The 12116-nt window shown below is 46.4% G+C and overlaps 1 protein-coding gene across 3 annotated transcripts in view; it reads left to right on the forward strand.

Moving 5' to 3' along the window:
- The first annotated feature begins 309 nt into the window (after positions 1–309).
- Positions 310–12116, forward strand: part of CYRIA (CYFIP related Rac1 interactor A) — a 91688-nt gene continuing 79881 nt past the window's right edge. Inside the window, exon 1 of one of the 3 annotated variants that reach the window (XM_039887809.1) lies at positions 310–360. The gene's annotated coding sequence lies outside the window, so the exon portion shown is untranslated. The remainder of the gene's footprint in view (positions 361–12116) is intronic. The other 2 variants (XM_039887808.1, XM_039887811.1) reach the window with 2 other exon arrangements.

Below are 12116 nucleotides of genomic sequence, written 5' to 3' on the forward strand. Positions count from 1 at the left end.
GGGCTTCCTCTGGGAGGGCGAAGCCCAGTGGCCAAGGCCAAGAGAAGAGCAGGGGTTACCGCGTGCGGACGTGGTCAGCACCAGCTCCTGGGCTCGGAAGGGGACCAGGCTGGGCGAGGGCGTGGGTGGGGATCCAGAGGGAGCCAGGCCGAGGGACAGACTGCGGGGCAGGGCTGGGGCAGAGACTGACCCCGCAGGGGCAGGCTACAGGGGGAGGCAGGGCAGGCGGGGCTCTCCGGGGCCAAATCTCGCAGGCCTGCGGCAGCCGCGGAAGGCGATCCAACGGCGGCAAGCTGGGAACGCCCAGCGGCGGCTGGGGCAGCGGCGGACAGGCGGCCGAGCAGGGCGGCGGCGGCTCGGGTGAGCACGGCCAGGACGCGGCGGGGACGCGCCGGGGGTCTGCAGGGAAGTGGGCTCGGGAGGCGCCGGGTGAACCCTGCCATCCTTCCCCAGCTCCCGACTCCCTGGCAGCCCTGGGAGCGGGAGGGAGGGTGAGCGGAGGACCCAGTCTTTAGCCCTTCTCCAGCGATCGCCGTACAGACGGTCGTCTCTGCGCCCCATCGCTCCTTCTCCCCAGGACAGCCTCTTGATTGTGTTAAATCAACCCCCTTATCCCTTCACCGCCCCTGCGCCCCCACCCCCGCCCCCAGGTATCTTTAGCTCCAAAACCATTCTTCCAGGAGACCCCAGCCCTCTGCTTCCCCATTCGCACTAGCAGAGGCCCGGCTTCCCCACCGCTCTGTACAGCCCCAGAGGCAGAGGTGAGCCCTCTCCAGCACCTGCACACCTGGACCTGTCTGCTGCCACCTGCCCCAGAGATTCTTAGGCAGCAAGCTGCTGTGCCTAGGACCCAGGCATCCTTGCCATCCCTCTTCCCCGACCCCTCCCAATCTGGAGAAGGGGACTGACTTGATGGATCCTGAGCTTTGGGAACAATTTGACCCACTTCCCAAAAGGCTGGTTCCAGGCCAGTCGTGCTGTTTGGTGGAGACACCTGTCTTGCTTGCCAGCTGAAAAGCCAAGAAGCCTCTGTCAAAATGAGCCAGCTGGGCCCTGGGTCCTCCTCCAAGCTGCCCTGACTTGCTCCCTGTATCCCCAGAGACCAGGACCAAGAGCTTCATCATTCAAGAGCTCCAAAGCTATTTGCCAGCCCCGCCCCAGACCCCCAGAATTACCCTAGCCACTGTGCTGGGAGTGCAGGGTCTAGCACTGAAGGAGCCCCAGTTCCGGCCTGGTCTCTCCTCACACACTCTTCTTTTCTTGCCTGTTCCCTGGGGAACCCTGGGCAGGGTAGCAGGGCTGGTTTTCAGGGCCTTCGCCTCCCCCACTGCTCTGTGGCCCTCCTTCCTTTCCCTGTTTGAAACTTTTTCCTCTTTCACTAGTCGCCATCACTCTGGTTGGGCCTGGGCCGTCTGCACAGTGTTGAATCCCCTGGACATAGAAAGCTGGGCTGGGACCATGAAGGGCCAGGACTTGTGCTGGGCTGGCATGAGGAAACTGGCTGCTAGCCAGGTCAAGCTGGGCATCTGGGCCCGGGGACCAGGGCTTTAGGGTGGGTCGTTGGCTGTCACTGAGCTCCGAATGGGGTCCGAAGGCTCTCTTTGCTGAGAAGACAGGAGGCAGAACAGGGCTGTGTTTTCCTGCATGCTTCTGACTGTCTTGTGTTGCTATGGTGACAGTTTTGCCTCTCTTCCTCCTCCTGACTCTTCTGGGAGCTGGATTTTATTGGTCTGTTGTCCTGTCTTTTATGGCTTTAATTTCTCCTTTCTACTTGCTCTGAAATAAACAGTCATAAACATGGGCACTGGGCCCAGCCTGGGGGCTGGCAGGACTTCACCTCTTCCTGGCCCTGGGCTGCTGCGAGGGGAGAACAGGGGACAGAGGTGGGGACTGAGCTGCCCACACTCCCTCCGGCCCTCAATTCTAGGAAGGGTTGGTCACAGTGTCAGGCACACAGTGGGTAGCATCCTGCCTTGGTGCTAAAAACAGAGTCCAAGTGTGGTGGAGGAGCTCACTGATGTGTTTGCTTTCCATCTTCATGACTCTGAACACTGTGGGGTAGGGGCTGTCCCCACTTTGCAGATGGTAAAACTAAGCTCAGGGTGAGCTGTTTCTCTAAGATCACACTGATTTTAGCGCATAGTCAGTGCTCAGTTTTTGTCGAATGAATGGAACGGTGCTGGAGCCAGCATCTCCCTCATTTTCTACCCTGTGGGTGAGCTTCCTGGCCCTGCTCCCCGAGGGACAGCAGAGCCTCCATGTTCTGGGAGGCCCGTCAGAAGGTGTTCCCCAGGTTTCCCGTTTCTCAGATATGCCACTGGACTCCCACGGAGGAGATCTGCCAGGCAACTGCCTTTCAGATCCTTTGTGCACCCTTGACCCCAAGTATTGGGACTCAAGTTGAGAGAAGAGTGAAGCCACTTGTGACTTCCTGTTTTTACTCAACACTGAGAAGCATTCAGTTTGATTTTACTCTTAGAGCCTAAATGCAACCGGATGAGTCAGGGACACTGAGAGCCAAGCAGTCCCTTCCAAGCCAGCCCTGGTTCGTAGCTCACCAGGGCCATAGGGTCACTGACTGTCAGCTGTCAGTGACACTCTCCAGAGAAGCAGCCCCTGCTCTTCCCTTTTATTATTCCCTTCATTGCATAATCTCTTTTCTTCCCACTCCCTCACCTTTCTCTCTTCACATTGCCCATGCTCTAGACTTGTTAGTAAAGAGCATTATGGTAACATGAAAAGACCAGGCAATCAGCAGCCTCAAGGTCAAATGTTGGCTCCAAGGAAGTCAGTTTACACATACGGGCCTCAGTTTCATTCTTTAAAATGGGGTGACAGTATCTGTCCTAATGGCCACATTTCCTCGTTCTTGTGGGATGGAATGGAGTAGCTTATAAGGAGTGCTTTGAAAAGTTGAAAGCCTGAAGGACTCATAGTGTCCTCATTCTATTAGAAGGCCTCACAGTTAAAGAGACCCCAAACCACTGCCCAGAGATTGAGAACTGATTTAGGAATCATCAAAGCATATAATCTCAGGTTTAGAGGTATTCTCTAGTCATCTTGTCCAGCCTTGATGTTGAATTTGTTTATTTATGCACCTTAGGTTAACTGAGCATCTGCTCTGCACCAAACACATTTTAGGGAAATGGGGATTAAGAAATAATAATAAAAAGAACATTCTTCTTGTTTTCAAAGAATATAGTCTGGCGGTGAAAGAGGACATGGAAGGAGATCCTTGTAATATAGTCAGAGAGATTGTGTGATAAGCGAAAAGGCAGGGCAGGCAATGTGCGGCCCAGAGATGGCGACTTGACTAGCTCGGCCATTAAGATTGAATCAGGGAGCCTGTTCATTGTGGCTAAAATACAGCAGTCCTGCCCCCTGCCCGCTTGGCAAATCCTACTTCAGCCCTCACAGCGATGGGGTGATGGCTGCAGTCTCTCCCTCAGCTCTGGTGAGCAGGACTGGAGAGAGGCATGTGGCAGGGAGCCAGCCCTGCCTTCCTTGCTGACTTTTGACTCATCCACTCATAGTAGCTGCTGGTTTCCTATTTCATCTTGGTTAAAACCCTTTCTCAGGCAATTGGAAAGAAAGTGGATTTTGGAGTCAGACCTGAATTCAAACTCTACTGTTGTTATGTTCTACCTGTGGGACTCTGAAGGAGTAACTTCTTGTATCTGTAAAATGGCAATAATGATACTTGTCTTCTAAGAAGCAAATGATCTTATGTATTTATAGAGTTTGGCATGGTGCCTACCTCACAGTCGACTTCTGTTATTTAGTTATATTGATTAGAAAAAAATTCTCAGTTACTGGGCCTCTGGGTCCTCTTAGAACTGTGGTGGGAAGCACTCGAGACTAATTCTGGTCTTCAGAGATTCATTTATTATCTGGGAAGCTTAAAAATTGCCCATGCTGAGGTTCCTCACACTGCTGGGTAATCTTTGAGTGAGCTGTCACCAGATAAGCTATGTTCTACAACACCAGGACACTGTGCAAATTACCAAGGCTTTTGTTTTCTCAATGAGGAACACGTTTGCAATGACAACAAATGCCCGGAGTTTCAAAAACATGTTACCATTGGTGAGAATGCCTTAATTTGATATAGACCCACGTGTTTATTTTCGTTTTTGTTGCCTTTGCCTTTGGTGTCAAACCCCAAAATTCATCGCTAAGACCCATGTCCAGTAGCTTACTGCCTATGTGTTCTCGTAGGTGCTTCAGGTCTTATGTTCAAGTCATTAATGCATTTTGAGTTAATTTTTGTATAGAGACTAAGACAGTGGTTCCGTTTCGTTCTCTTGCATGTGGCTGTCCAGTTTTCCCAGCACCATTTACTGAAGAGTCTGTCTTTTCCCCATTGTATAACTGTGGCTCCTCCTTCAGAAAACACTTTAAAATGAGTGCTTCATGTTTTTTATTCGGAGCATGTTTAACTCTCTTTCATTTTTTAAAGTTACCATATATGTGTGCTTATGTTTTCTCAAATCATCCATGTAACTTTTGGGCATTCGTTTTATCATCCTCTTTTTATACTTGAGGAAACTGGGAAAGGTGAGATCGCTTCCACAGAGCCCAGCAGTTAGTGGCAAAGCCAGCATTGAAATCTGGGTCCTGTTTGTTCTTTGTGCCATAATATACAGTCTTGTCATTTCCTTGGCTGGTGTGTCAGTGACCTAAAATACTTGTGTTTGAAGAATGCGGGCAGATTTTAACGGGGGTGGAACTGGTCAGTGTTGTAACTGAGACTCATAGTAAATATTTAGAGACTTTATTAGGGTTTTGCTCTCAGCACAGCATTAACAAGCCTTTCTGCAACTGGCCGAGGCTTCTTTACTTGAAGTGATGAATAGAAGAGTTGACATGTATTCGTTAAGAGGAAATGTTTGATAATGCTAAACGTCGCTTCCTTTGCACACACACACACACAAATGGATTGCCAGTTTGTCACAGAAATTAATTGAACAGATTTTATAACTGAACGTGTGCATGGAAAACATGACAGCTACATTCCGGGGCCACAGGGATAAAAACAAGAAGGCCAGAAAATGTGGGCGGATGTCTCCTCAAATGCAAGTTTGATTTGGATTCAGGAAGTATAACTCCTCTCTAGGAAGACAGAGCCATTGAAAAGCATTATAGAATTGCTCACTAACCTTTCTCCGGGAATTTAGAAGCCTAATTTGCCTGGTTTACGCACCCACCATCCCAGCGAATCCCAGTGCTGGAAACGGGCGCCATGGTTGCCAGCGGTGCGCTTCCCGGGCCCGCCTCGGCACCGCAGACAGATGCGTTTCTATTTGCAATTATCTTGGGCCTGCGTCTGGTGTCTGCTTATTTAACGACTTCCCTTTCTAATAAAAATTCTGTATGGCATGGATAATTAGATCTTTAAAATGAAACTGGGGAATACAGTGTCCCCAAAGAGTTTAATGGCAGTTTATGATGAATCGAGCATAAAAATGAGATCATTCATTCATTCAGTTAACAAATATGTGCAGGGTGGGTTCTTACCCTGTGCTGCACAGGATAGGACGCGGTGATCAATATGGCGTTGTCCCTGCCCTCAGGTAGCTCTCACTCCACAGGGAGGCAGAGGAGAAAGCAGGTGTCACAGTGGAGCTTGGCCAGCGTCATTCAGAGGGCAGTGTGCTGGGAGGAAGCAGAAATGCAATTGTTTCAGCTCAGTGTGACAGCCCATTTTCTTACACATGGGTGTTACCTATGGAGCACCTGAATTACACCTGACATGTCGCAGGGAGAGGAAGCATGGGACAGAAAAGCACCTGGCCTGGACGGCTAACGGCCCAGGCTCAGCCCTCAGCTCTGCTCCTCTCTGCCTGGGTGGGAATGGAGCACATCTCTGTACTTCATTTTCACTGCTGATAAAATGGGAAGATTGGATGTGATAACTTACACAGGCCCTTCCACGTGTAGCCTATGATTCTAAAGGAGCTTGGGCTCCTTTCTCTAGTGACAGGTGAAGAAGTAAAAGTCGGCAGCTTCAGACAGCAGGGGTGCCGAGACAGAGGTAAGGAAGGGGAAAGCCAAGTGTGTTTTCGACGAATCTCTCAGGGAGCAGAGAAACTTTGCTATCCCTCCCAGAAAGGGAGCCACATTGTGACTGAGCATCTGATAAATGATTGAAAGTCAGAACCAGTGACAAAAGGGACAGCATTACTCAGCAGAGGCGGGAAGAGAGTCACCAGCTTACTGCCCTGTTCCCGGGCCTCCACTGGCGTGGATACAGAGGGCTCGACCTCACAGATGCCTTGGTTACTGTGGCGTGCTCTTGTTTGAAGTTAATGCCCTATAAAAAATCATTTGGTTTGATGAAGTCCAAGTTTCAGAATAAATTAAAATGCACTGTCATTTTAGGATTATGGGGAACAGTGATAAACACACTGTTCTCAGCACACCATCAAGTGCCTTTATTCCCGTTGGCAATCAAACGCGGTCCCTTCCAGTAGCAACGTCGAGCCCGGATCCCAGGCTCCTAGAGCAGAGAGGTCACGTGCCGTGGTTGGGGTGGGGGTGGGGAGCAAACAGAGAGGCAGGGAGGACCTCGGATCTTACACCCACACTGAGTTTTAGTGAGTTATCCATCTTTCTGAGTCTTGGGTTCCCCTCGGGAAAATGCAGGCAGCAGCACCTTCTGAGCCATATAGGGTCATATGGGCTGGAAAAACAAGCGCTTCTGCCCGCTTTTAGCAATTTCCTGAAGAGACTTTGAGATAGATATCCCCATTCTATGGATGAGGAAACCGAAGTCCAGAAGTGCTAAGGAACTTGCAAAATGTCACCTCATTAGGAAGGTTGCTTAGCTGGTACCTGAGACCACGTCTTTGTGCCTCCCAACCCTGATCTGTCTCTACTACACCCCCACCACCCCACCATAATTGAGAGCTGTGAATGTGAGGAGTGTAGAATTAGTAAGCACATGTCTTATGTAAAATCCTCATCTCAAAGAGCTAGATATTCCTCCACACCTTAAAATTTGAAAAAATAAATAAATAAAATATAGCCGTATTTTAAAATCTTCCCTGTGATTTGTCTCTCTGCACTGGACGGATTTCCTTGGAGGGCGCCCTCTGCTCAGCTCAGTTCATCAGAGAATGCCACCTGGCAGTAATGAGCTGAGCCTCTGCTATGTGCAGCATATGGCCTTGCTGAGCTGTGGAGCCCACCCGATCAAGGCAGGTTGCACAAAACTTATTTTTCAGACTCCTCCCTGGGACAGCTGGAGGTTATGGGAACATAAGGGAACTCTGGTCTCTGCTTACAGAATGACAGACTGTCATCAAAGCTGAAAAGATATCTTTCATCTAATTCCTGTATTTTATAGAAACTGGGGTCAAGAGAAAGATAGATAGATGATAGATGATAGATAGATGGATAAATAGATAGATAGACAGACTGACTGACTGACTGACTGAAACCAAAATCAAAGCCTTTCCCAAGGCCCAGACAGGAATTCAGCCTTGTGAAAGTTACAACTGGTTTACAACTCTTTGAAATCCAGAGAGGCGAGAGGTTCACCTAGAAGTTCTGTGAGGGTACCTGGCTTCAGGCGACCTTGCGTCTATAAGCAAACAGACCTGGGCTGGAATCCTGGCTCTCCCCTTGGGCAAATTCTTTAGGCTTGCTAAGCTTTCTAATTTGTGAACTAAAGTTAATATTTGTGACTCAGGAGGAATATTACAAAGAGTAAATGAATTAAACATATGTCGGTCTTTCTTTTTGCCTAGTCTTAGAAGAAAATGTCATTGAAAACTTTGCCGGTTCCTTTAGGATCCTCTTGATCCGTTCGTTGTTTGGGGTGGAAAATGACAGAGAACTTCTTTCTCTGACAGACACCAACTTGGATCGCCCCTGACAAAGCCCCCCCACTTCTGCTCCTCTGGACTTATGTTTCTAGCGTGTGAGCCTTCATTTCACACTTGAAATGAACCTGGCTATGAAGTTTACTAGAGTGTAACGAGGATAATGATTCCAGTCAGCATCCAGCATTGCACTTACTCTATGATCTATTTGCCTACCCGAAATCTTTTTCTTAAGGTGTAAATGTGTGTGTGTGTGTGTGTGTGTGCGTGCGCGTGCACACACGCAAGTGTGCATAAACGCATGTGTGTTTTTTGGAGTGTGAGGTTTCAAATCTAGGCCTTTGAGTAGCTTCAGAATTAAGGGCTGTAAGCTCTTTTTTGACATTACCTTATTTACAAGTCCAAAATCGAAAATGCTCTGAAAAGTTCAAGTGTTTTTCATAGCTTATTTGGAGGCAGAAGCTGGCCTGATCTTGCATGACATGTTTATAGACAAACCTCGGAGATAATGTGGGTTCAGTTCCATATCACCTTAATAAAGCGAATATCGCGATGAAGCAAGTCACATAAACTTTTTGGTCTCCTGGTGCATATAAAATTTTGTTTACACTATACCATAGTCTGTTAAGTGTGCAATTCATTATATCTAAAAAGGATGTAATACTTCAATTAAAAAATACTTTATTTCTAAACAAACATAGCCATCATCTGAGCCTTCAGCGAATCATAATCTTTGTGTTGGGAGAGAGCCTCGCCTCAGAGTTGACAGCTGCTGACTGATGGGGTGGTGGTTGCTGAAGGTTGGGGTGGCTGTGACAATTTTTTAAAATAAGATGACAATGAAGTTTGCCACATCTATCAACTCTTGCTTTCATGAACAATTTCTCTGTAGCATGCAATGCTGTTTGATGGCATTTTATCCACAGAGGCGCTTCTTTCAATACTGGAGTCTGTCCTCTCAAACCCTGCAGCTACTTTATCAACTTTTATGTAATATTCGAAATCCTTCGTTGTCATCTCAGCAGTCTTCACGGCATCCTCACCAGAGTAGATTCCATCTCAGTAAACTACTTTTTTTGCTCATCCACAAGAAGCAATTCCTTATCCATATTCATTAAAATTTTATCACAGGATTATAGCAATTTAGTCATATCTCCAGGCTCTGCTTCTAATTCTAGTTATCTTGGTATTTCCACATCTGCATTTACTTCTTCTACCGAAGTCTCAGACTTCTCAAAGTCAGGCATGAGGATTTGAATCAAATTCTTCCCAACTCTTGTTAATATTGATCTTTTGACCTTTTGCCATAAATCACCAATGCTCTTAATGGCAACTAGAATGGTGAATCCTTTCCAGAGGTTTTTAATTTACTTTGGCCAGATCCATCAGAGGAATAACTATGGCAGCTATAGCCTTAGGAAATGAATTTATTAAATAATAAGACTCGAAAGTTGAAACTGCTTCCTTAATCCATGGGCTGCAGAATGGATGCTGTGTTAGCAGGCATTAAAATCACATTAATTTCATTGTACGTCTCCATCAGAGCTCTCCATCAGATGACCTGGTACACTGTTAAACAGAAGTAATATTTTGAAAGGAATCTTTTTTTCTGAGCAGTAGGTCTCAACAGTGACTTAAAATATTCCGTAAACCATGCGGTAAACGGATGTGCTGCCATCCAGGCTTTGTTGTTCCACTTATAGAGCACAGGCAGAGTAGATTTAGCATAGTTCTTAAGGGTCCTAGGATTTTTCAGAATGGTAAAAGAGCATTGACTATAACTTAGCGTCACCAACTGCATTAGCCCCTAATGAGAGAGTCAGCCTGTCCTTTGAAGCTTTGAAGCCAGGCATTGATGTCTCCTCTCTAGCTATGAAAGTCCTAGATGGCATCTTCTTCCAATATAAGGCTATTTTGTCTACATTGAAAATCTGTTTTCTGTGTAGCCATTTTCATTAATTGCCTTAGTTAGATCTTCTAGATAAATTCCTGCAGTTTCTACATGAGCAATGGGCTACTTCACCTTTCACTTTTATATTATAGAGATGGCTTCTTTCCTTAAACCTCATGAACTAACTTTTGCTAGCTTCAGACTTCTCTTCTGCAGCTTCCTCTCCTCTCTGTCTTCAAAGAATTGAAGTGAGTTAGGACCTTGGTCTGGATTAGGCTTTCATTTAAGGGAATGTTGTGGCTGGTTTGATCTTCTATCCAGACAACTAAAACTTTCTTCACTTTAGTAGCTAGGCTGTTTCTCTTTCTTGTCATTTGTGTGTTTACTGGAGTAGTACTTTTAATTTCCTTCAAAAACTTTTCCTTTGTATTCACAGCTTGGCTAACTGGCACAAGAAATCTAGCTTTCAGTCTATCTCAGTTTTCAACATGCTTCCCTCACTAAGCTTAATCCTTCCTAGCTTTCGATTTAAAGTAAGAGACCTGTATTTCTTCCTTTTACTTGAACACTTAGAGGCCAGGATTATTAATTGGCCTGATTTCAATATGGTTACGTCTCAGGGAATAGGGAGTCCCAAGGGGAGGGAGAGAGACGAGGAAATAGCTGGTTGGTGGAACAGTCAGAACACACATAACATTTATCGATTTACAAACAATTACAAAGGTAACATGAAAGATCACTGATCACAGTTTACCATAACGAATATAACAATAATGAAAGAATTTGAAATATTTCAAAAATTGCCAAAATGTGACACACAAACAAAGTGAGCAAATCCAGTTGGAAAATGGTACCCATAGACTTGCTCATTGTGGGTTTACCACAAATCTTCAATGTGTAAAAAATACTATATCTTGGAAACAAGATAAAGTGAAGCACAATAAAACAAGGTATGTCTGTATAGTTTTTATTTATTTCATTCGGGATGAATAATTTATCATCAGAAAATGAGTTCCCCAGACCCTGCCAGAGGTTATACATAGCATGGTATATATGCTATATTACCTTGTGAAAATCTGAACATTTCTGATGCACATCTGAGCAAAGAGTTTCAGAAGAGGGTTTAAGGACCTCTCTTTCTAAAAGCCCACAGGAGCTTCCAGCATCTCTGGGGTTGGGAACTTGGGAAGGCATGGGTGTGGCCCTCGAGTGTCCTTCCTTTGAATACCAGATGGTGTGGTGACATGGTTCATCTGGTGCTCATCAAAAGCCTTAATGGTGGGTTTTATATTTCATCAATTTACATAATAGGAAGTGAATTAAATCACCATGCTCAGCACAACATAACAAGAACAAAAACTTGTAAAATCGTGGTTTCCAAAGTTTCATTGAGACAAAGAAATTAAAAAAAAAATTCTTTAGAACTAAAAATAAGTTGGAAATTTTTGATCTAGTGTGGTTTAAGACCAGGTTTCATCGTTAGCCATTGCGGGGAAAGTAGAAGGGAGTTTTTAAACCCTACTCATCATTTTAGCCCCGTGAAGAGGAAGCAGGGCTTGAAGGGTGAGCATGGGGAAGTGAAACGCCCTGTGCGGGGTGTGAGGAGGTCTTGGTTCTTGAGTCTGCTCTTGACTTATTGAGTGAGCTTGGGCATATCACTTCCCTTCTCTGGGCCCTAGGAACTCGCTTCTAAGTAAATGGATTCTTGATTTTTATCTCTCTCCGAGAGTCTAGGAGTAGAGGCTGGGGCCCCACAAGAGAGTGAAGAGGGCTGAGCAGCCTGCCTGGCCGCATTTTTGTCGCTTCCTTCCAGCCTCCAGGCAGACTGGAGGGTATGAAAAGATTTTTCCTGTGCTCTGCATTGGCTTCCTCCTGGCTATTTCTTTACCTCCCCCCATAACACTGGTTTTCTGATGCCTGAGGCTGGTTTGGCCCAGTTGGTGTCCAGCAAGGGCTCAGTGAATGCATCACCAAGCCTTTCAGGTGACCATTTGCCCTGCTGGTGATGGCGGTCACTAGCAGTGGCCCTGCAGTATCGTGGCGGTAGTTAAGGCTGAGGTAGACATTGTTGAGGGGCCATCAGGAAGGAGAGTGAAAGTTCCCTATTGTTGACCAGTGCAGGGCTTACCCAAGGAAGTAGAATAGGTCCTTGCTTGGCCTGTGTCTTAGGTATTAAAAGGTAGAACATTTAGGTAAATGGGTGGGGAGACCGACTTCCTTCTCTCTCTGTCTCATTCTCTTTTTCTTTATTTCTTTGTCTTTTGAATTTAGGCTTAATATAACATTCAGATTTTTGCCAGGTGCAAAGTTTAACATGTCCTCCAGAATCTACAGAGGTTTAGCAAGCCGGTGGTTTGGCCTCTCTGAGCTCCCACCCTGCTCACCGAGGAGGTTCTCACTTA

Source organism: Pteropus medius, unplaced genomic scaffold, assembly GCF_902729225.1.
Source record: "Pteropus medius unplaced genomic scaffold, Ma_sr-lr_union100, whole genome shotgun sequence".
NCBI lineage: Eukaryota > Metazoa > Chordata > Mammalia > Chiroptera > Pteropodidae > Pteropus > Pteropus medius.